Source organism: Schistocerca gregaria, chromosome 3 (assembly GCF_023897955.1).
Source record: "Schistocerca gregaria isolate iqSchGreg1 chromosome 3, iqSchGreg1.2, whole genome shotgun sequence".
Classification (NCBI taxonomy): Eukaryota; Metazoa; Arthropoda; class Insecta; order Orthoptera; family Acrididae; genus Schistocerca; species Schistocerca gregaria.
The window spans coordinates 157,829,776-157,851,748 of NC_064922.1; positions in this window are offsets into that span (position 1 = coordinate 157,829,776).

Here is a 21,973-nt window from a genome sequence, read left to right on the forward strand (position 1 = left end):
GTCCCCATTGAGGTATATCAACAACGCCTGTCGGCAGCTGAGGGTTTCAATTAATTATCTTTTCTTTACTCTTTTACCTAAGAACAGCTGCACAAAGTCTTGGTATTCTGGAAGCAAGATTTTGCAGAATTTTTGTGGCTACTGCAGTCGAACACCTCTGTAAATCATTGCACAGTTCTTCAACGTCATAGGTCCTCAATTTTCTGACCTGTCTGCCAACTTCATCCGAGAAGAGTTCACCGGGATGTAAGTCAGGTGAAAGAGTTCACCAGATCTTATTTCTCAGTTCCCCCCATTTCTCTTTTGTTTTGACACACCCTCTGCAAAATTTAGAAGCATGTTTGGGATTATTGTCCTGCTGCAAAACAAACCCATAGCTAATAAGCCTCTTGCCAGTTGGAAATACATTGTTGAATTGTGTCCTGTGATATTCTTCTTTCTTTAATTTTCCATTAATTCTCACTAGATCACCGATTTTTATGACCCGCAAAACATATCCACATTATGTTACCTCGTTGGGATCACACACTGACTCTTTATACGTTCCCCACGAAGTCGACGAACGAACATTCGACGATGACTTTGAAATACTTTGATGTTAGATTCGCCCGTGAAGGCCATCTTTGAGCATCGCCGCACTCTCGAGTTTTTATGTTGCTTTGCCCATTGCCATCGTATTGTCCTTGTGATAAAGATTTCTTGGGGCTACGCTCCCCTTTAAACCTTGTTCACAGACTGCGTTCCAGTGTCGAGAGAGAGAGATTGGAGCTTTTAGCTCACTATTTACTTCCTTGCGAATTTTAGGCGCAGCAAGAGTCCTCTGAGGCATACTCTGTACACACATGAACAGATCGTCCCTGTATGAGGTTAGTCGGGGTATTCGATATCGCGAAACACTTGCGCTGGCACGAGCTTGCCCGAGCTTGCCCGAGCCGCTCCAACGTATACATCACTGTAGATTGCACTACGCCGGCTTTTGTTGCAGAGCTACAATTGCAGTAAGTTTTTTAATTTCAGCCTCGAGCTTCCGTCCCATTACGAGGCATTATGGTATGAACTTGATCAGATACGCAAACACACTGCTAGATGTACACAACGTGCCGCTAACTAATGCGAAGTGACTAATACACCGGCATAAGAAGGAATGGGGCCTATTAGGATGGAACTCTCTCAGGTTACGGCAAGTCAGTGTTGTCGAAACTCATCAGTGCCCTTCTGGGCGAACAACAACACAGCAGAGCTGCTTAGTATTTAAGGGTTTACACTACTGTCCATTAAAATTTGCTACAACAAGAAGAAATGCAGATGGCAAACGGGAATTCATTGGAGAAATATAATATACTAGAACTGTGATTACATTGTCATGCAATTTGGGTGCATAGATACTGAGAAATCAGTACCCATAACAACCACCTCTGGCGATAATAACGGCCTTGATACGACTGGGCATTGAGTCAAGCAGAGCCTGGATGGCGTGTACAGGTACAGCTGCCCATGCAGCTTCAACACGATATCACAGTACATCAACAGTAGTGACTGGTGTGTTGTGACCAGCCAGTTGCTCGGCCACATTTGACCAGACGTTTTCAATTGGTGGTAGATCTGGAGAATGTGCTGGTCAGGGCAGCAGTCGAATATTTTCTGTATCCAGAAAGACCCGTACAGGACCTGCAACATGCGGTCGTGCATTATCCTGCTGAGATGTTCGGTTTCACAGTGATCGAATGAAGGGCAGAACCACGGGTCGTAACACATCTGAAATGTAACGTCCACTGTTCAAAGTGCCGACAATGCGAACAAGAGGTGACCGAGATGTGTAACCAATGGCACCCCATATCACGCCGGGTGATAAGCCAGTATGGCGATGACGAACACACGCTTTCAATGTGCGTTCACAGCGATGTCGCCAAACACGAATGCGACCATCTTGATGCTGTAAACACAACATGGATTCATCCGAAAAAATGACGTTTTGCCATTCGTGCACCCAGGTTCGTCGTTGAGTACACCATCGCAAGCGCTCCTGTCAGTGATGCAGCGTCAAGGGTAACCGCAGCCATGGGAGTCCATGCTGATGCAAACGTCGTCGAACTGTTCGTGCAGATGGTTGTTCTCTTGCAAACGTTCCCATCTGTTGACTTTGGGATCGAGACGTGGCTGCACGATCCGTTGCAGCCATGCTTGTCATCTCCACTGCTAGTGATACGAGGCCGTTGGGATCCAGCACAGCGTTCCGTATAACCCTCCTGAACCCACCGATTCCATATTCTGCTAATAGTCATCGGATCTCGACCAACGCGAGCAGCAATATCGCTATAGGCTACAATGCGACCTTTATCAACGTGGGAAACGTGATAGTACGCATTTCTCATCCTTACATGAGGCATCGCAACAACGTTTCACCAGGCAACCCCGGTCAACTGCTGTTTGTGTTTGAGAAATCGGTTGGCAACTTTCCTCATGTCAGCACGTTGTAGGTGTCGCCACCGGCGCCAACCTTGTGTGAACGCTCTGAAAAGATAATCATTTGCATATCGCAGCGTCTTCTTCCTGTCGGTTAAATTTCGCGTCTGTAGCACGTCATCCTCGTGGTGTAGCAATTTTAATGGCCAGTAGTGTATATTTGTTATCACAATGGGAATATGATAGAGCATTGAAAATGAAATCCCTATTTCAAAAACAAATCGATGGTTGTGATAGATGATCGAAAACTTTTGACAGGTAGCGTCCATCAACATCTATATACATACCCCACAAACCACGTATGATTATTTCCTTCGCTGGTCCTTTCGCAAATGGAGGGAGAGAGAAAACTGTCCATATGCGTACGTGCTGTAATTTCTCTTATCTTGTCTTCTCAGTCCCCATGCGAAATGCACCTTGGCGGCAATTGAATCGTTCTGCAGTCACTAAATGCTTGTTCTCTTAAGTATCTCAACACCGTTTCGCGAAAAATCACCGTCTTCCCTTCAGGAATTACCATTTGAGTTCACGAAGCGTCTGACGGGAACCGGTGTTACCGCTACGGCCAGGCCTTGATAGAACCTACCGGTACAAAACTAGCTGACAGTCTCTGAATTGCTTCAATGTCTTCCTTTAATCCGGCCTCGTGGGGATCCCAAACACTTGGGCAGTATTCAAACATGGGTCGTGCAAGTGTTTAATAGACGGTCTCCTTTATAAGCGCTCTACATTTTCTAAAACTCTCGGAATAAACCGATGTCTACCATTTGCTTTTCCTACTACAGTCGTTGCGTACTCGTTTCTTTTCATAATGCTTTGCAAAGTTACACCAAGGTTTTTAAACAACGTGCTGCGTCAACCAGTATTTTACTAATGCTGTCATGAGGTTGAAGCTTTTATGTCCGTGTCTGCTTGTAAATAGATTTGCTTTGGAAGGGGTCAGCCTTGAGCAAAACACAATTTCATCTTTTATTCTATTTCCCAGACATGTCTCGCACAACTTTCGGAATCATCAGTCAGCTTTTATTTTCTTTCTTCTTACCACATGCTATGGTTTTCCTGGTTTTTTATTGCTCTTGTTTTCCTTTACAGTGTGATATTCTTTTCCGGTTACCCCATTATCTTCACTGTAAAAACCTGCAGTACACAGCTTTCACAGTCACTGTTTCCAAACTACCGAAGTTTGTAAACAGTGACAGTGAAGGTTATATAGTCCAGGTTTTCACAGCGAAGATAATGGGGAACCAGAAAAAAAACATTAAACTGTGAAAGAAAAAAAGTGCAATAAAAACATAAAAAGCAGGAGAACCATAGCATGTGGTAACAAGCAAGGAAATATAAGCCCACTGATGATGCTGAAACTTTATCGGAACATGTCTGGGTAACAAAAGAAAAGGTACAATTGTGTTTTGCTCAAGGCGGAACCCCTCCAAAAACAAATCTACTAATACTGCATTCGAACATCTACGGACTCTTTTTCCCACATTCAGAGCAAGCTGCTCTTCATCGCATCAAATAGAAATTATGCTGATACCATTCCCTTTCATTTATTAGTCCTCATTTTCTTTTTCATTAAATTGTCTCCTAATTTGACTGCAAGTGTTTACATAGTAGTTTTGCAGTCTCTATGTCTCGATAGAAATGTGATCAATAGCAACACCGCTTCCCCCATAACGCTTATTATAAATTGTACGAGGTATAATCAGGTTATGTTAAATAACAACTAACTTGTATCGACTGTCCTTTTTCAAAAGAACCATCCTGGCACTATTCTTAGAGAAATCACGGGAAACCTAAATCTGTCTGACCGAATAGGGATTTGAACCTTCATCCAAATACGACGCCAGTGTGCTAACTACTGCGCCACCTCGCTATGTAGTCAACTTAAGTATCGTTCTAGAACAGTGTTACCATGAATATTTAAATTAAAAAGTCCGCTTAACATTATGGGACGTAGTCATTCTGTTTAGAATTTGAAGAAGTTAATAATGCCTGTAGCTGTTTCATAAACAACTCAAAATCTCCAGGTGGAGCTCAGTATATCACGACTACTGCTGTGGACTTCCCCTGAATTATTCCTCTGCTGCACAATCTTTAGAATCTGATGGTCTCAATATTCCTATATTTGTGTTACTTCGTAATACAAGTAGCAGCTCTGGCCTCAATCTCACTTATATACACTACTGGTCATTAAAATTGCTACACCAAGAAGAAATACAGATGCTAAACGGGTATTCATTGGACAAATATATAATACTAGAATTGACATGTGATTACATTTTCACGCAATTTGGATGCATAAGTCCTGAGAAATCAGTACCCAGAACAACCTCCTCTGGCCGTAATAACGGCCTTGATACGCCTGAGCATTGAGTCAAACACAGCTTGGATGGCGTGTACAGATTCAGCTAGCTGCCCATGCAGCTTCAATACGATACCACAGTTCATCAAGAGTAGTGACTGGCGTATGGTGACGAGCCAGTTGTGGTCGTGCATTATCCTGCTGAAACGTAGGGTTTCGCAGGGATGGAATGAAGCGTAGAGCCACGGGTCGTAACACATCTGAAATGTAACGTCCACTGTTTAAAGTGCCGTCAATGTGAACAAGAGGTGACAGAGACGTGTAACCAGTGGCACCCCATACCATCACGCCAGGTGATACGCCAGTATGGCGATGACGAATACACGGTTCCAATGTGCGTTCACCGCGATATCGCCAAACTCGGATGCGACCATCATGATGCTGTAAACATAACCTGAATTCATCCAAAAATATGACGTTTTGCTATTCCTGCACCCAGGTTGTCGTTGAGTACACCATCGGAGGCTCTCCTGGCTGTGATGCAGCGTCAAGGGTAACCGCAGCCATGGTCTCCGAGCTGATAGTCCATGCTGCTGCAATCGTCGTCGAACGGTTCGTGCAGATGGTTGTCGTCTTGCAAACGTCCCCATCTGTTGACTCTGAGATCGAGACGTGGCTGGACGATCCGTTACAGCCATGCGGATAAGGTGACTGTCATGTCGACTGCTAGTGATACGAGGCCGTTGGCATCCAGCACGGCGTTCCGTATTATCCTCATGAACCCACCGATTCTATATTCTGCTAACAGTCATTGCACCTCGACCAACGCGAGCAGCAATGTCGCGATACCATAAACCGCAGTCGCTATAGGCTACGAACCGACCTTTATCAAAGTCGGAAACGTGATGTTAAGCATTTCTCCTCCTTACACGAGGCATCACAACAACGTTTGACCAGGTAACGCCGGTGAACTGCTGTTTGTGTATGAGATATCGGTTGGAAACTTTCCTCATGTCAGCACGTTGTAGGTGTCGCCACCGACGCCAACTTTGTGTGAATGCTCTGAAAAGCTAATGATTTGCATATCACAGCATCTTCTTCCTGTCGGTGAAATTTCGCGTCTGTAGCACGTCATCTTCGTGGTGTAGCAATTTTAATGGCCAGTAGTGTATGAAGATGGTATCTGTTTTTTCGGACATGTCCATCCCGAACTCCTACGGGGAATGGCAACAAGCCGCGAGTAATGAGTATAATGAACAGAGGCACTATGCCATGTAAGCAGGAGATCCTGGGTTCGAGTCCCGTTCGGGGCACACATTTTCAACTGTTCCCGTTGACTTATATCCACGCCTGTATGCAGCTAGGGGTATTTATTTCATTGTAATTTCAGTCTCACTTTTCAGGCTGAGTAAGTATACATTCTAAAGTGAGGTTCTTACAAAAATTGGACAAAGTGAAGCGAAACAAAACAAAACTACACAAGCACGATTAATAACTACACAAAGTAGTTACAGCCAGGCATCCACATTGTAACACTTCGCATTTGAATTCTGAGCCAGGAGTGATTGATCGTTGCAGTCCGCAATTCCCCCTCACAAGTGCTATCTGCAGGCAGATCGCACCACCTGGCGACGCATCGCTGCGAGCCATCGCCCGTCTGTCATGGTTTGCCCATAGGCCTCCACAACGTGTGTGCGTGTGTGTCCTGCGCTCGCTCGCTCATTCAAATCAGCAGACAAACTACGTTTCCACACCTGTTAACTCGTAACTAGGCGTGTCGGTACAAACGAAAACTGAATCTTCTACCGGAATCCGCTATTTGGAGTCTTACTGTTGTTAGTCCTATAATTACAGGAAGTCCATGGGCCTACTTATAACTTGTTACGGCTGTACTGACGTACAATAAAATGAAATCATGCTAAAATGATTATCAGATGCATAATGCCTTATGCATGTATTATACAGTATGACACACGATCTCACTTCCAGCATGTAATGAGTACTGTTAAGCAGAAGAGACTAAATGCTATAACCAAGCCATTGTACCATTTATATCGAGTATTGATCTGAAATTAAATTTTGCTGTAGTACTGTTAATCAGTAAAAACTTCATAATAGCAGATTCCAGTGGAAGATGCAATTCTCGTTAGTACTTACACGCCCAACTGCGAGTTAACAGGTTTAGAAACGTATTTTGTCTGCTGAGCTGGGCGAGCTAGCGAATTCATGACTTCCTTCGTGACTTACGAGCCGCGGCCTTCTTATAAACAGTACGAGGTGGTACTAAGTGAACACTTTAATTTTAATGTTTGGTCATACCAATTCTACAGCAATACTTAAGTTCTTTTCATGTCGTATAACTCTCCCCGACACAATTTTCACAGTACTTTCTATATATTCTATGTTTCTAGATTTCTGGAGAGCATCTTACACGGTGCCCCATTGAAGGCTGTTAAAGAAGTTACGAGCATATGGAATAAGTTCACAGGTATCTGAATGGCTTGAAGGCTTCTTAAATAATAGAACCAATAATATGCCCTCGACGGCGTGATCATCAGAGACAGGGGTATCGTCAGGAGTCCCCCGGGGAAGTGTGATAGGACCGCTGTTGTTCTCCGTATACATAAATGATTTGGCAGACAGGGTAGGCAGCAGTCTGTGGATGTTTGCTGATGATGCCGTGGTGTACGGTGAGGTGTCGAAGTTGAGTAACTGTAGGAAGATACAAGACGACTTAGACAAAGTTTCCAGTTGGTGTGATGAATGGCAGCTAGCCCCAAGTGTGGAAAAATGTAAGTAAATGCAGATGAGTGGGAGGACTAAACCTGTAATGTTCGAATACAGTATTACAAGTGCCCTGCTTCAGACAGCGAAGTCGTTTAAATAACTGGGGCAATTTTAGGAAAGAGTGGTTCAGCTGTAAAGGAGACCGCATATAGGATGCGGATGCGACCTACTCTTGAGTACTGACTGAGTGTTTGGGATCCGTATGGGCTCGAATTAAAGGCAGCCATCGCAGCAATTAAGAGGCGGACTGCTAGATTTATTACCGGTAGTTTCGAACAACACGCAAGTGCTACGGAGATGCTTTGGGACCTCGAATGAGAATCCCTGTATGGAAGGCGCCGTTCTTTTCGAGAAACAGTATTGAGTAATTTCAGATAATTGACATCTGAAGCTGACTGCCTAACGATTCTACTGCCGCCAACATACATTGCTCATAAGTAGTCCTAAGATAAGATACGAGAAATTAGGGTTCATACGAAGTCATACAGATAGTCGTTTTTTCATCGCTCTATTTGCGAGTGGAGCAAGAAAGGAAATGACTAGTAGTGTTACAGGGTACCCTCCGCCAGGCACCGCACGGTGGCCTGCGGAGTACATATGTAGGTGTAGAAGTTACAGAAACCAGCAGCGATGATGTTGTTAATATTTCTATGTATACGTAGAAATTGCAGAATCATTTTGTAAATACTTGCAGTGGAACTACCAGACTAGTAGATGAAAAAAGAATTGAGGATTTTTGTGATACATTTGTGAAACACAGATTGGAACCATATACACAACGCACTTGGCGTCATTAAAAACTGTAAAATATTATCTAAATCAACCATCAGTTCACGACAAGCAGATTTCGAAAAAAGTTTAATACATTTAATATCGTTTGTTTTTAATTTATTTTTTGAAAGTAATAGTGAACGTCTGTCGGGCTGGGCTAGCACTTGGGTGGATGAGCATCGAGTCTGCCGAGAGCGATTCGCAAGCGGGATGCACTCACACCATGTGAGACAAACTGAGGAGCTACTTGATTGAGAAGCAGCGGCTCTGGTCTCGTAAACTGACATACGGACGGGAGAGCGGTGTGCTAGCCACATGCCCCTCCATATCCGCATCCGGTGCATCCTGTGGGTTGAGGATGAGACGACGGCTGGTCGGTACCGTTGGGCCTTGATGGCTTGTTCAGGTGGAGTAGTGAACGTATGGAGTTCAGTTGCCATTGAGCAGAACTTCACGACACAATGGCTTCCGAAATACTTACTGACATTGTATCGGAAATCACTAGTGTGTGTGTGGCAGTGCCAAAGCGAGCAACCGATGCGAGCGCTCCTGTGGAGCCCTTTACATCGCTTCTACAGACAGATGTCGTTTAATACGGGGTTTTCAAAAAGTCTCTCCGCAGTGCCGTTTGATTGTTCGCCTGCCTGGGTTACTTCCCTTCAAGTGGACTCTCCCAACATTCCACTGTTTCGTTTATCTCAGCCAGAGACAGTAGCATCGTTGGTGAGTGTCGTTACGTCTTGACGTGAACGTTTAGTCCCTTTGTTCGTTTGTTTCGTTTTTGTCACTGTTAAAATTCTAACAATTGAAGAACGTGTTTTTTTTATTCGAACAAGTGTTCAAAGCTGGCGGTAAATACACAGTTTCAGTTCGTGAAACATTTAATTCAGTTTTGCCGCATACAACACTCCCACATCGCGGTACTGTGCGGGATTTGATTAACAAATTTCGAAGTACGGGTTCAGTGATAGATGTACCGAGAAGTGGTCCTAGTGTTTTGTCTGAAGATAAACTACTCGATATTTCCGATAAAATGTCCACGAGTCCGAACAAGTGAGTAAGGAAACTCGCCCAGGAAATCGATGTTAGTGTCAGAACGGCCCACACAGCTGTAAGGAAAAAAATGGAACTTTTCCCATACAGAGTGACAGTCGTGCACGAAATGAAAAATACTGATCATGGCAAGAGACTGCATTATTGTCAATGGTTCAAAAAATTCGCTCAACGAAATGGAAGGGATATTCTTCATGAAACGTTTTTCACTGATGAGCCGTGGTTTCATTTATCCAGCTACATGAACTCGCAAAATTCTCATATGCGGAGTACTGCAAATCCATTGTGTATTCATGAGGAACCACTTCGTTGTGTGAAAATAGGGGTTTGGATTGCAATTTCTAGACATCGTATTGTGGGTTCCATATTTTTCAACGAAACAATAAACGCACAACGATACTGCAGTGATATTCTGTACCCATTCATAGCAGAACTTGTGTTAAGTGTAATACTGAACGGTTATTTTCAACAAGGTGGTGCAACCGCGCATACAGCTCGCGTTTCAATGTCACTGCTTTCTGATGTTTTTGGTGATCGCATGATTTCACAGGGACTTTGGCCTCCACGGTCACCTGACCTGACTTTTTCTTCTGGGATGCAGAGAAAGCAATTGTCTATGAAACCCGTCCGAAATCCATCGAGGAATTGAAAACTGCAGTATCCACTTTCAATGCTTCTGTTACGGAAGAAATGTTACGGCTTGTGTTTGGAAACATGATTAGACTAATTGAACAACAGGGGGAAGATTTTCAACATTTAATGTGAAAATTTGTAAGTAAAAATGAATATTCCATAAATTAATAACTTGTATTTCACTGAGTTTCATTTCGGTATATTCACTGCGGCATACGGCACGCGCAGCTAACAATCCTACGGCACTGCGGAGAGACTTTTTGGGTACCCCGTACTTTATTTCATTTCATCCTTCGTCTGCAGCAGTACGCCACAGCAACAAATCACTTTTTTTTTTCTATCGTCTCTCAACGGTGACTGCCGCTACGTCGGGACACTGCGTCCTTCTGCTACATCTGTATAAATTTGATACCCCGCTTCTTGAACTTTTACGTCTGCCAACTGAGAGTGCTGTTCTTTGGCTATAGCCTAAGAAGTAAATTACTCATCTGATGATTTCCTACTGGATTCTATACGCTCATTCCGTAGCCTATCTTGTTCAGCAGCTAAATTGTCTACCCTGTTCGACAAATGGTGAACTGTTCCCGATAGGTCACATTGATTCTGTATGACTTTGCCCACTTCCTCTGATGATTTCTGTACGCTTTTAGGTATACGTGCTCGCACTAACTTTAATGCAGCTACTTCTTCAGCCAATGGATCATGTTTTGCTGGCAATTCTGGAAGCTCAGCCTGAACTGCATCATGGTTTTTCGATAGTTCGGATGCCATTGCCCCCTGGGTAGTGACCATGTCAACTTAAGTGTAAAATCATCTACACGTTCTAACATTATGAACAGGATACTTGACGCCATTTCCTCGTTCTTAAATAATATTTCTAAGTTTCAGTGCGTTACTAATTCCAATCCCAAAGAAAGCAGGTGCTGACAGATGTGAAAATTACCGAACTATCAGTTTAATAAGCCACGGCTGCAAAATACTAACGCGAATTCTTTACAGACGAATGGAAAAACTGGTAGATGCAGACCTCGGGGAGGATCAGTTTGGATTCCGTCGAAATGTTGGAACACGTGAGGCAATACTGACCTTACGACTTATCTTAGAAGAAAGATTAAGAAAAGGCAAACCTACGTTTCTAGCATTTGTAGACTTAGAGAAAGCTTTTGACAATGTTGACTGGAATACTCTTTTTCAAATTCTAAAGGTGGCAGGGGTAAAATACAGGAAGCGAAAGGCTATTTATAATTTGTACAGAAACCAGATGGCAGTAATAAGAGTCGAGGGGCATGAAAGGGAAGCAGTGGTTGGGAAAGGAGTGAGACAGGGTTGTAGCCTCTCCCCGATGTTATTCAATCTGTATATTGAGCAAGCAGTAAAGGAAACAAAAGAAAAATTTGGAGTAGGTATTAAAATTCATGGAGACGAAGTAAAAACTTTGAGGTTCGCCGATGACATTGTAATTCTGTCAGAGACGGCAAAGGACTTGGAAGAGCAGTTGAACGGAATGGACAGTGTCTTGAAAGGAGGATATAAGATGAACATTAACAAAAGCAAAACGAGGATAATGGAATGTAGTCAAATTAAATCGGGTGATGCTGAGGGAATTAGATTAGGAAATGAGACACTTAAAGTAGTAAAGGAGTTTTGCTATTTAGGAAGTAAAATAACTGATGATGGTCGAAGTAGAGAGGATATAAAATGTAGACTGGCAATGGCAAGGAAAGCGTTTCTGAAGAAGAGAAATTTGTTAACATCGAATATAGATTTATGTATCAGGAAGTCGTTTCTGAAAGTATTTGTTTGGAGTGTAGCCATGTATGGAAGTGAAACATGGACGATAACTAGTTTGGACAAGAAGAGAATAGAAGCTTTCGAAATGTGGTGCTACAGAAGAATACTGAAGATAAGGTGGATAGATCACGTAACTAATGAGGAGGTATTGAATAGGATTGGGGAGAAGAGAAGTTTATGGCACAACTTGACTAGAAGAAGGGATCGGTTGGTAGGACATGTTTTGAGGCATCAAGGGATCACAAATTTAGCATTGGAGGGCAGCGTGGAGGGTAAAAATCGTAGAGGGAGACCGAGAGATCAGTACACTAAGCAGATTCAGAAGGATGTAGGTTGCAGTAGGTACTGGGAGATGAAGGATCTTGCACAGGATAGAGTAGCATGGAGAGCTGCATCAAACCAGTCTCAGGACTGAAGACAACAACAACAACAACAACAACAGTGCGTTACGCCATTTGCTGTACATTCCCTGTTTCTACAGTATTTGACTCATCCATATTATCCGTGCATGACTAAATACTGATCATCTGAGCACAGACAATTTAAAACTTTCCAGAATCTAATTCATCGCTTTACTCTTCAAAAACTCAATTGAACGTCCCATCAATTTAAAGACTAGTGTCCAATAATAAGAATTATGTTAGAAATCAATGTTTAACAAGAAACAATACGGTGGCGTCTATCTTGATTGTTGGAATCGCAAATCATCTAAATTCAAGTCAATAATTCCAATGTTCCCGTATCAACCAAGTAGTTACAAAAGCTTAAGATATTACAAAATAATTTTCAATTATTTAGTAATCAGTTTTTGACTATAGTGTGCACTATAGCCAAAAATTGCTTACTAAATAATTGAAAATTATTTTGTTATAGTTGATAAGTGAAATCTAGTATTGATAAGTGAAATTTAGTATAAGAAAAGTATAACCGTTACCTTGCAGGAGTAACTGCTCCACCAATGGTCTCATTTGTTCAGTGCACTAAACCTGAAGTCTCTCTCGTTTGGGTCTTGCTCTCCACTCAAAACTCAGTTACAATGGTAACAAAAAAAGTTACACAAATTAAGTCATTCCAAAAGGCACAACCAGGAAGCGAGTTGGCATGCCACATGTGGGTCAGGCTCTCGACAACTTACGAAACCATCTGCCGAGCGAGAATACGCATTCATCAGAAATACTGCTTTGACAGAAAACCAAACGAAGGGAGACAAGCATATTCATTAGCTTGTAAGACACGGTCCAAAAAACTCTATCTCTTACACAAAAGCACATAGCGAGGAACTAACACAGCAATTTAACAGCCTGTTAAGTAAACATAGCAGAAGGACACATGCAGTCATTACAAACGGAGATTTGCATCAAAGCCTCGTGCTGGCTCCCTTTATGTGCTCCAGCGTTCCACTTCTCGTCAGGAGCTGATCATTGGTATCGATGAAAGTCACAGTAATAGCACTCAAATCCATTATTGTGATACTGTAATGAATCTATGCCCTAGATGCACGAGCACAATCTATGAGCAAGTTGAAGATGTACTAAGGATGGTGGTCTTCATCTGATGAACATGTGTGCTGCCATCCCTGAACTTCAATGCGAGCTTGTAAGGGGTCCGTAGGCCCTTACTATAACTTTGCACTCGGCACAGGTCGATAGGGCGAACCATCGATTGTGACGTGTTGCAAGAGCGAGTCGAGATGCGCCAGAGTGGTTGGCGGGAATGGTGTGTGTGTGTGTGTATGTGTGTGTGTGTGTGTGTGTGTGTGTGTGTGTGGAGGCCATTATTGGAATATAGGGTTTTTAACCGAGAAGGGTATCACCATCGCCGTGGTTACACCCCTAAATAATAAATAAATACCGGGAAAGTGATGAAGTATCTTTATAAAAGTTATCAGTGACGTTACTAGTGCCGATATTTTAGTTTCGCGTCGATCGTGTCGGACTAACCTTGGATTGCAGTGTTGGATGCAGTGATAGGTCCACATTCCTGTTCAACATCAAGATGTCTCCAAGAGCTGAAACCCGTCAGGCCTATAGGAAAGAGATCAACCGACCGCATGACCACAGACGCCAGGTATAACGCGGATGGGTCGTCAGGGGTCATCATACATTTGGAGTGAGACAAAGACGTGTGACACTCTGGCAGCCAGCACGAGACCACTTGATGCTGGGCAACGACCGCGACTACTCCCCGGTAATCTGCAGCGGAGTTGGGATCGCTAACACCTCGCCTGGCCATGTATATGCTGAGATAACTCAGCAGACATAATCTAGAATCCAAAACACAACTGTATGAAGGTTCAGCGGATGATGGTGCAAAGTGACAACGACTTGTAAACATCGTCTCTAAATAACTGAACTCCGCTAATGTGGGAATGAAGTCTTTTGCGACGGCTCTTACATGTAAAACATTCTCGGTTTTCTTGCCACGTCAATTCGGAATAAAATCTCAAGCTTTCGACGATCACATCCATCGTCATTGTCAGGAGCAACTGGCTGTCTTCACTGCTGCTGTGGTTGTCTTTTTTAGAGCCCGTGGACGGCTTGTGATTGGTCGGCTTGTGATTGGTCGGCTTGTGATTGGTCGGCTTGTGATTGGTCGGCGATTACGTACTGCTGTCGCAGACGGTGTCAGTGTGTGCGCCGGTGGCGCCACCGCTTCCGTTGGAACGTAAACGTTGGAAAGGAACGTCTCTGCTGCTTCTCTGCATCCAGCGCTCGTTTCCATGCACAGCTCAGATGGTATCCGCTGTTTTTTGGCTCATTCTTATTTCAACAGCCTCCTTAATAACAGAACCCTGATACATGGAGGCATTGGACAGAATTTTTGTTTCATCGAACAATATTTTATATTAGTTCGTGAGGCTGTGCTCCGCAATTGCCGATTTCTCCAGTTATGTATTTTTAATATGGCGTTGGTGTTCTGTGCAGCGGTCAGAAACGGTACGAATGGTCTGACCTATATAATTGCTTCCACACTCAAGGGACCCTGAGGCCGAGATTGTCCTTAACAGGGCGCATCATCTTCTTAATGTTCTTAGGAGGACGAAAAATCGGTCTTATACCTCGTCTACGCAGGACTCTTCCTGTTTTGCTGGAAATAGCACCACAAAAAAGGAAGAACCGCAATTCTTGTTTCATCCTGTGAATGTGCAACATTTTCACGTTTCCTTTTTTTTTTGGAGAACGCTGCCTTTATATCGCGTGCACCATAGCCATTCTTTCGGAACACGTACTTCAAACGGTTAATCTCGGACCTTAAGTGGTCCTCGTCTGGAACAGTTTTTGCTCTATATACCAACGTGTTCAAAACGGCTCTCTTCTGAGCAGGATGATGGAACCTCTGTGCATTCAGGTATAAATCAGTATGCGTCGGCTTACGGTATAGAGTGGCTAAGACGCCCGCCCGCCTGTCGTTGTACTAAAACGTCTAAGAAAGGCAGTCTCCCTTCCTTCTCCGTCTCGACAGTGAACTTGATGTTCGAATGTATGCTGTTCATGTGTTCCATGAATTGTTGGAGAGCTTCTGCGCCGTAATGTTTTATTAGTGTCGAAAAGGCTTCACAGCTTCTTAACAGCTAACCTGACTTCATGCAGAGGTGTCGCTTGTCGGTCCCTCTGTAAATCATTTAACATTTTTTCGCCATCAGCAGCGGGTATCTAAATGAGTACAGCAAATTTCTCAAATGATAACAGTACATTCTCTAGGGATTTATCTAGAAGTGCTATCTTCCCATATACAAAAATCTTCATCCAATATTAAGAACCACCCTAAGAACGTGGTTTTTGGGTACCAAAATCAAGCCGCGGATTCCAAGACGGCTATGCACGGCAAATGGTTGGAATATTTTCGATGTGTTCCCAAGATCCCGATTTCAAACAACCTTACAAGTGGTCTTGATATCTGCATCTGTTTCCATACTTGTACAGATAAAGCGCAGGTAAAATCCGGAGTGAGCCGAAAATGTCGTATATAAGTACACACAGTACGAAGATATATGGTGATAAGCCGTGACGTGTCTCCGTTATCGTCAGAATGGTTCTTAGAACCCCCAATTTTATTACCGAGGCACATGCAAAATTATGTGCACCGGGAAAGCGTGTCTGAGGTTGTACGTTATCTCAGTTTCACATGAGTAAGTAATCAAAATTTTGACATGTGGAATAATCGGGTCTACTGCCGGATGTTTGTGTCGCTCTGGCACAATATTTCGCCCACGTAACTCGTTGCCTTCTTCAGGTGCTACCTGAGACTGCCGTATTACAAGCAGCGCCGGCGGGCGCGGACGGCAGAGAGAGCACCCAGCGCCCTCTGGGCATAAATACTGGACAAGATCCTCCAATACGGCAGTCTCAGGTAGCACCTGAAGAAGGCAACGAGTTACGTGGCCGAAATATTGTGCCAGACCGACACAAACATCCAACAGTAGACCCGATTATTCCACATGTCAAGATCTCACTAAGAAAGCCTGAAGAGTTAAATCAAAATTTTACTGACTCCTAAAGTTCTTTTCATATGAGCGACATGTCCTGCTGAAGCAGGGGAAACAAGGGAACCGGCGGAACAAAAAAGGCGAATATGCCCCATTTCAAAGATCCTGACTGAAAAATGGCGTACCAGCCTCTCCCTCAGCACCTTCAAAAATTTTCCCAAAAATGTTGGAATGTGAACGTTCACGCTGTTTTATGCTGAGAGAAGAGAGAGTGTCAGTGGGGAAGTGACGGAAACGTAATAAATCCTGAAACATAGTAGACACCGATTGTGTTATAGAAAGAGAGAAAGAGAAAATGGTAGTGTGAGGCAAAGAGAGGGACACAGTGGTAGTGTAACATCGTTGACAAGGACACAACACAACAGTGCTAGGAAAAGGTTGAAGGATGCAGGGCCAGTGGGACAAGAACGACGAGAAGGTGAAAGTGGGTGATAATGACAGACAGAATCTATGACAATGGGTATGCGAGAGATAGGGACAATGAGAACAGACAGCAGTAGAGACGCATTTATGAAGTAGGGTACCCAGTATTATTATTATCGCTACTTGAACTATCTGGTGGTAATATCTTGAATAGATGTTGCTTAATACAGATATTGTTAAGACATTTGATCTTTGAAAATTAGATTTCATCTCCAAAGTGTTTTTTCAGTGTCATAAGAGAGATTAATAATTGAAAGTTTTTCTGAATATTGATTCTACCAGATAGCGTGGAATGCTTAGTTCATCATAAAATATACCATTAAGCCTTTTAAGAACATATCAATCAATGCCCAGTTAAATGTGATCTGCAGGGTGATTATAATTAAACTTTCATGCCGCCGTAGAAATAACACCACTGGTCAGAATGACGTCAGATTGCATCGGAATAGCCACCGGCGGTGGCCGAGAGGTTCTTCAATCCGGAACCGCGCGACTGCTAAGGTCTCAGGTTCGAATCCTGCCTCGGGCATGGATGTGTGTGATGTCCTTAGGTTAGATAGGTTTACGTAGTTCTACGTTCTAGGGGACTGATGACCTCAGATGTTAAGTCCCATAGTGCTCAGGGCCATCTGAACCATTTGCAACGGAATATTATCGGATAAGGGGATCCCGGGTTCGATTCCCGGTGGGGTCAGAGAATTTCACCTGCCTCGAGTTGACTGGGTGTTGTTGCGTCGTCTTGATCATCATCATTCATTCCCATTATGGTCGGAGGAAGGCAATGGCAAGCCACCTCCGCTAGAACCTTGCCTAGTACGGGGGTGCGGGTCTCCTGCATCGTCCCCTATGCTCTGTAACGGAGTATGGGACTTCATCATCATCAAGGGGTAAAACGTATCGCAGAAGAAAAATAGTTACAAAATGTAGCAATAGATGTTATCTATCTAATGAGTTGATAATCTTGGTTCATCTTGAACCCCAATTTTATTTACTCTTTGCGAGCACACGTACATGAAAGAGGCAAACATGGATGGGGTTAATGAGATATAAAAACAAAAGTAAGTACAAATAGTGGGACAGTGTGTGGTGTCCTTAGGTTAGTTAGGTTTAAGTAGTTCTAAGTTCTAGGGGACTGATAACCTACGCTGTTAAGTTATGCAAATTTCTAAACACACTCAAACATGGATCAGCCCTCTACTACAAGACCTCCGTGTCCCCTAAACAAACATGTGTTAAAAATTTTATTATTGCCTGCTACAGAATCTCTCACAGTAGTCTGTACAAACTGTAGTCCACCAGTGGGAATGCTCAGCCAAAGACTGTCCAATGAAATTTTAGAAACTATGTTCGAATATCCAACGTAGCCACCCAATGAGGTGCTTTCCCACATTGGAGAGAGAAATTTGTTGTTCAAATACTTTTGTGTCCAGATGGCACCATTCCTTCTCTACAAAAAAGAGAAATACTTGAAAAATAACTGTCGTACACCGTACCATTTCCCACGTGTAAACAGCGAGTTCACTATCTTTTACCCAGGATGGCTTCCTCCAGATTTCTCGGAAGGGCTGTCAATGGAAACATACCCCAAGAACTTCTTATTAACAGGGATAGTGGCTCACAAATTAATTTATTTTTCAGTGGCCAGACACACAATATTGTTACTAAATAAAGGGTTTTAGGAAGTCCCCCTGCCATGTCGGATGACGTTTGCAACTCTAAGGGCCTGCAGCCATATGAGACTACCTGGCTCCCACAGTGACTAAGCAGAATGTCTGACAAACTGCCTACCGAGGAACGGGAGGGGCACCATCCTCTCTTCAGGTGGACCTCAATTTAGATTTCGCCTCATCCCTAGGGACAAGCCTGCCATCCCGTGGTGGGTTTCCAGACCACCTGTTCCGTGGCTCATTATTTTCTTCTGTGAAGAAGTGCATTTCATGAAACAAAAATAAACATGCGACTAAATCGATAGATAAGAAGGCGAAATGAAATGGGTGTCAGCAGCTCGATCCTAACAAACGGATTTCTATAGGTCAGCTCAGTCATAACAAGAGATTTCTGGAAATCGGTACAACAAAAAATGAAACATGAAATATATCAGCGTAATCTTGAGGCCACGCCTTTCATCACTTCCATAAGTTGGATAAAAAAACTGTGCAGATAGTATTGCACTTAACTAGGCCATGGTGTGACGTCACCGAGCAATTTTTTTCTTGTAGGACCTCACTTCTACAGGGGAATAGGATAGGAGGGAAACGGGGAACGCATCATTTGCTTAACAAAATCTAAGTCGCTCAGTCGTTTAGCCATCAACACTCATTCATACTTAATGCTAGTGTAAAGAGGGTGGTCCATTGATCGCGACCGGGCCAAATATCTCACGAAATAAGCGTCAAACGAAAAAACTACAAAGAACGAAACTTCTCTAGCTTGAAGGAGGAAATCAGATGGCGCTATGGTTGGCCTGCTAGATGGCGCTGCCATGGGTCAAACGGATATCAACTCCGTTTTTTTTTTTTTTTTTTAAATAGGAACCCCAATTTTTATGACAAATTCGTGTAGTACGAAAAGAAATATGAATGTTTTAGTTGGATCACTTTTTTCGCTTTTTGATGGATGGCGCTGTAATAGTCATAAACATATGGCTCACAATTTTAGACGAACAGTTGGTAACAGGTAGATTTTTTTAAATTAAAATATGGAACGTAGGTACATTTGAACTTTTTATTTCGGTTGTTCCAATGTGATACATGTACCGTTGCGAACTTATCATTTCTGAGAACGCATGCTGTTACAGCATGATTACCTGTAAATACCACATTAATGACATAATTGCTCAAAATGATGTCCGTCAACCTCAATGCATTTAGCAATACGTGTAACGACATTCCTCATAACAGCGAGCAGTTCGCCTTCCGTAATGTTCGCACATGCATTGACAATGCGCTGACGCATGTTGTCAGGCGTTGTCGGTGGCAAATATCGTTCAACTTTCCTCACAGAAAGAAATCCGGAGACGTCAGATCCAGTGAATGTGCGGGCCATGGTATGGTGCTTAGACGACCAGTCCACCTGTCATGAAATATGCTACTCAATACCACTTCAACCGCACGCGAGCTATGTGCGGGACATCCATCATGTTGGAAGTACATCGCCATTCTGTCATGCAGTGAAACATCTTGTAGTAACATCGGTAGAACATTACGTAAGAAATCAGCATACATTGCACCATTTAGGTTGCCATCGATAAAATGGGGGCCAATTATCCTTCCTCCCATAATGCCGCGCAATACATTAACCAACCAAGGTCGCTAATGTTCCACTTGTCGCAGCCATCTTGGATTTTCCGTTGTCCAATAGTGCATATTATGCCGGTTTATGTTACCGCTGTTACTGAATGATGCTTCGTCGCTAAATAGAATGCGAGCAAAATATCTGTCATCGTCCCGTAATCTCTCTTGTGCCCAGTGGCAGAACTGTACACGACGTTCTAAGTCGTCGCCATGCAATTCCTGGTGCATAGAAATATGGTATGGGTGCAACAGATGTTGATGTAGCATTCTCAACACCGACTTTTTTGAGATTCCCGATTCTCGCTCAATTTGTCTGCTACTGATGTGCGGATTAGCCGCGACAGCAGTTAAAACACCTCCTTGGGCATCATCATTTGTTGCAGGTCGTGGCTGACGTTTCACATGTAGCTGAACACTTCCTGTTTCCTTAAATAACGTAACTATCCGGCGAACGGTCCGGACACTTGTATGATGCCGTCCATCACCATACATAGCACACGCCCGTTAGATATTTTGATCACAATAGCCATACATCAACACCATATCGGCCTTTTCCGCAATTGGTAAACGGTCCATTTTAACACGGGTAACGTATCACGAAGCAAATACCGTCCATACTGGCGGAATATTACGTGATACCAAGTACTTATACGTTTGTGTCTATTACAGCGCCATCTACCACAAAGCGGAAAAAGTGGTCCAACTAAAACATTCATGTATCTTTACGTAATACACGAATATATAATAAAAAATGGGAGTTCCTATTTTAAAGAACGCAGTTGGTATCCGTTTGACATATGGCAGCGCCATCTAGCGGGCCAACCACAGCGCCATCTGGTTTTCCCCTTCAAGCTAGACGACTTTCGTTCTTTGTAGTATTTTCGTTTGACTCTTATTTCGTGAGATATTTGGCCCCGTCTTTATCAATGGACCACCTTGTATATGTATAAAGGCTGTATTCCATTTACAAAACAAGACACCAGCTTGCATTCACTTTACAAAGATCGTTATTTTAATCCACAGTCAATCTTCAGTGCTTTATAAACCTGAATATTTGTATTCCACTATCACTCTTTCATCCAACCTCATGATGGCTCCATTGATTTCCAGATTCATCACATTTTTATTATTACAATAAAAAATATATTTCATTCATTCATTCATTCACTAACTACCTATATAATTTAAACAAAGAAACTGGTACACCTGCCTAATATCGTGTATGGCTCCTCGAGAGCACGCAGAAGTGACACGACACGAAGTGGCATGGACTCAACTAATGTCCAAAGTAGTACTGGAGGGAACTGACATAATGAATCCTGCAGGGCTGTCCATAAATCCATAACAGTACGAGAGTTTGGAGATCTCTTCTGAACAGCACGTTGCAAGGCATCCCAGATATTCGAAATAATTGCCATGGCTAGGAGAATTTGGTGGCCAGCGGAAGTGTTTGAACCCAGAAGAGTGTTCATGGAGCCACTCTGTAACAATTGTGGACGTGTAGGGTGCCGCATTGTTCTGCTGGAATTGTCCAAGCCCGTCGGAATGCGCAATGGACATGAATGGATGCAGGCGATCAGAAAGGATGCTTACATACATGTCACCTGTCAGAGTCCTATCAATCCAGCTGCATAAGCCCCACACCATTACGGAGCCTCAGCTTGAATAGTCCCCTGCTGACATGCAGTTTCCATGAATTCATGAGGTTGTTTTCACACTCATACACGACCATCCGTTCGATACAATTTGAAACGAGACTCGTCCGACCAGGCAACATAGCTCCAGTCATCAACAGTCGAATGTCTGTGTTGATGGGCCCAGGCGAGGCTAAAGCTTTGTGTCGTGCAGTCATCAAGGGTACACCAACGGGCCTTCGACTCCGAAACCCCATATCGACGATGTTTCGTTGAATGGTTCGCACGCTGATCCTTGCTGATGGCCCAGCATTGAAATCTGCACCAATTTGTGGAA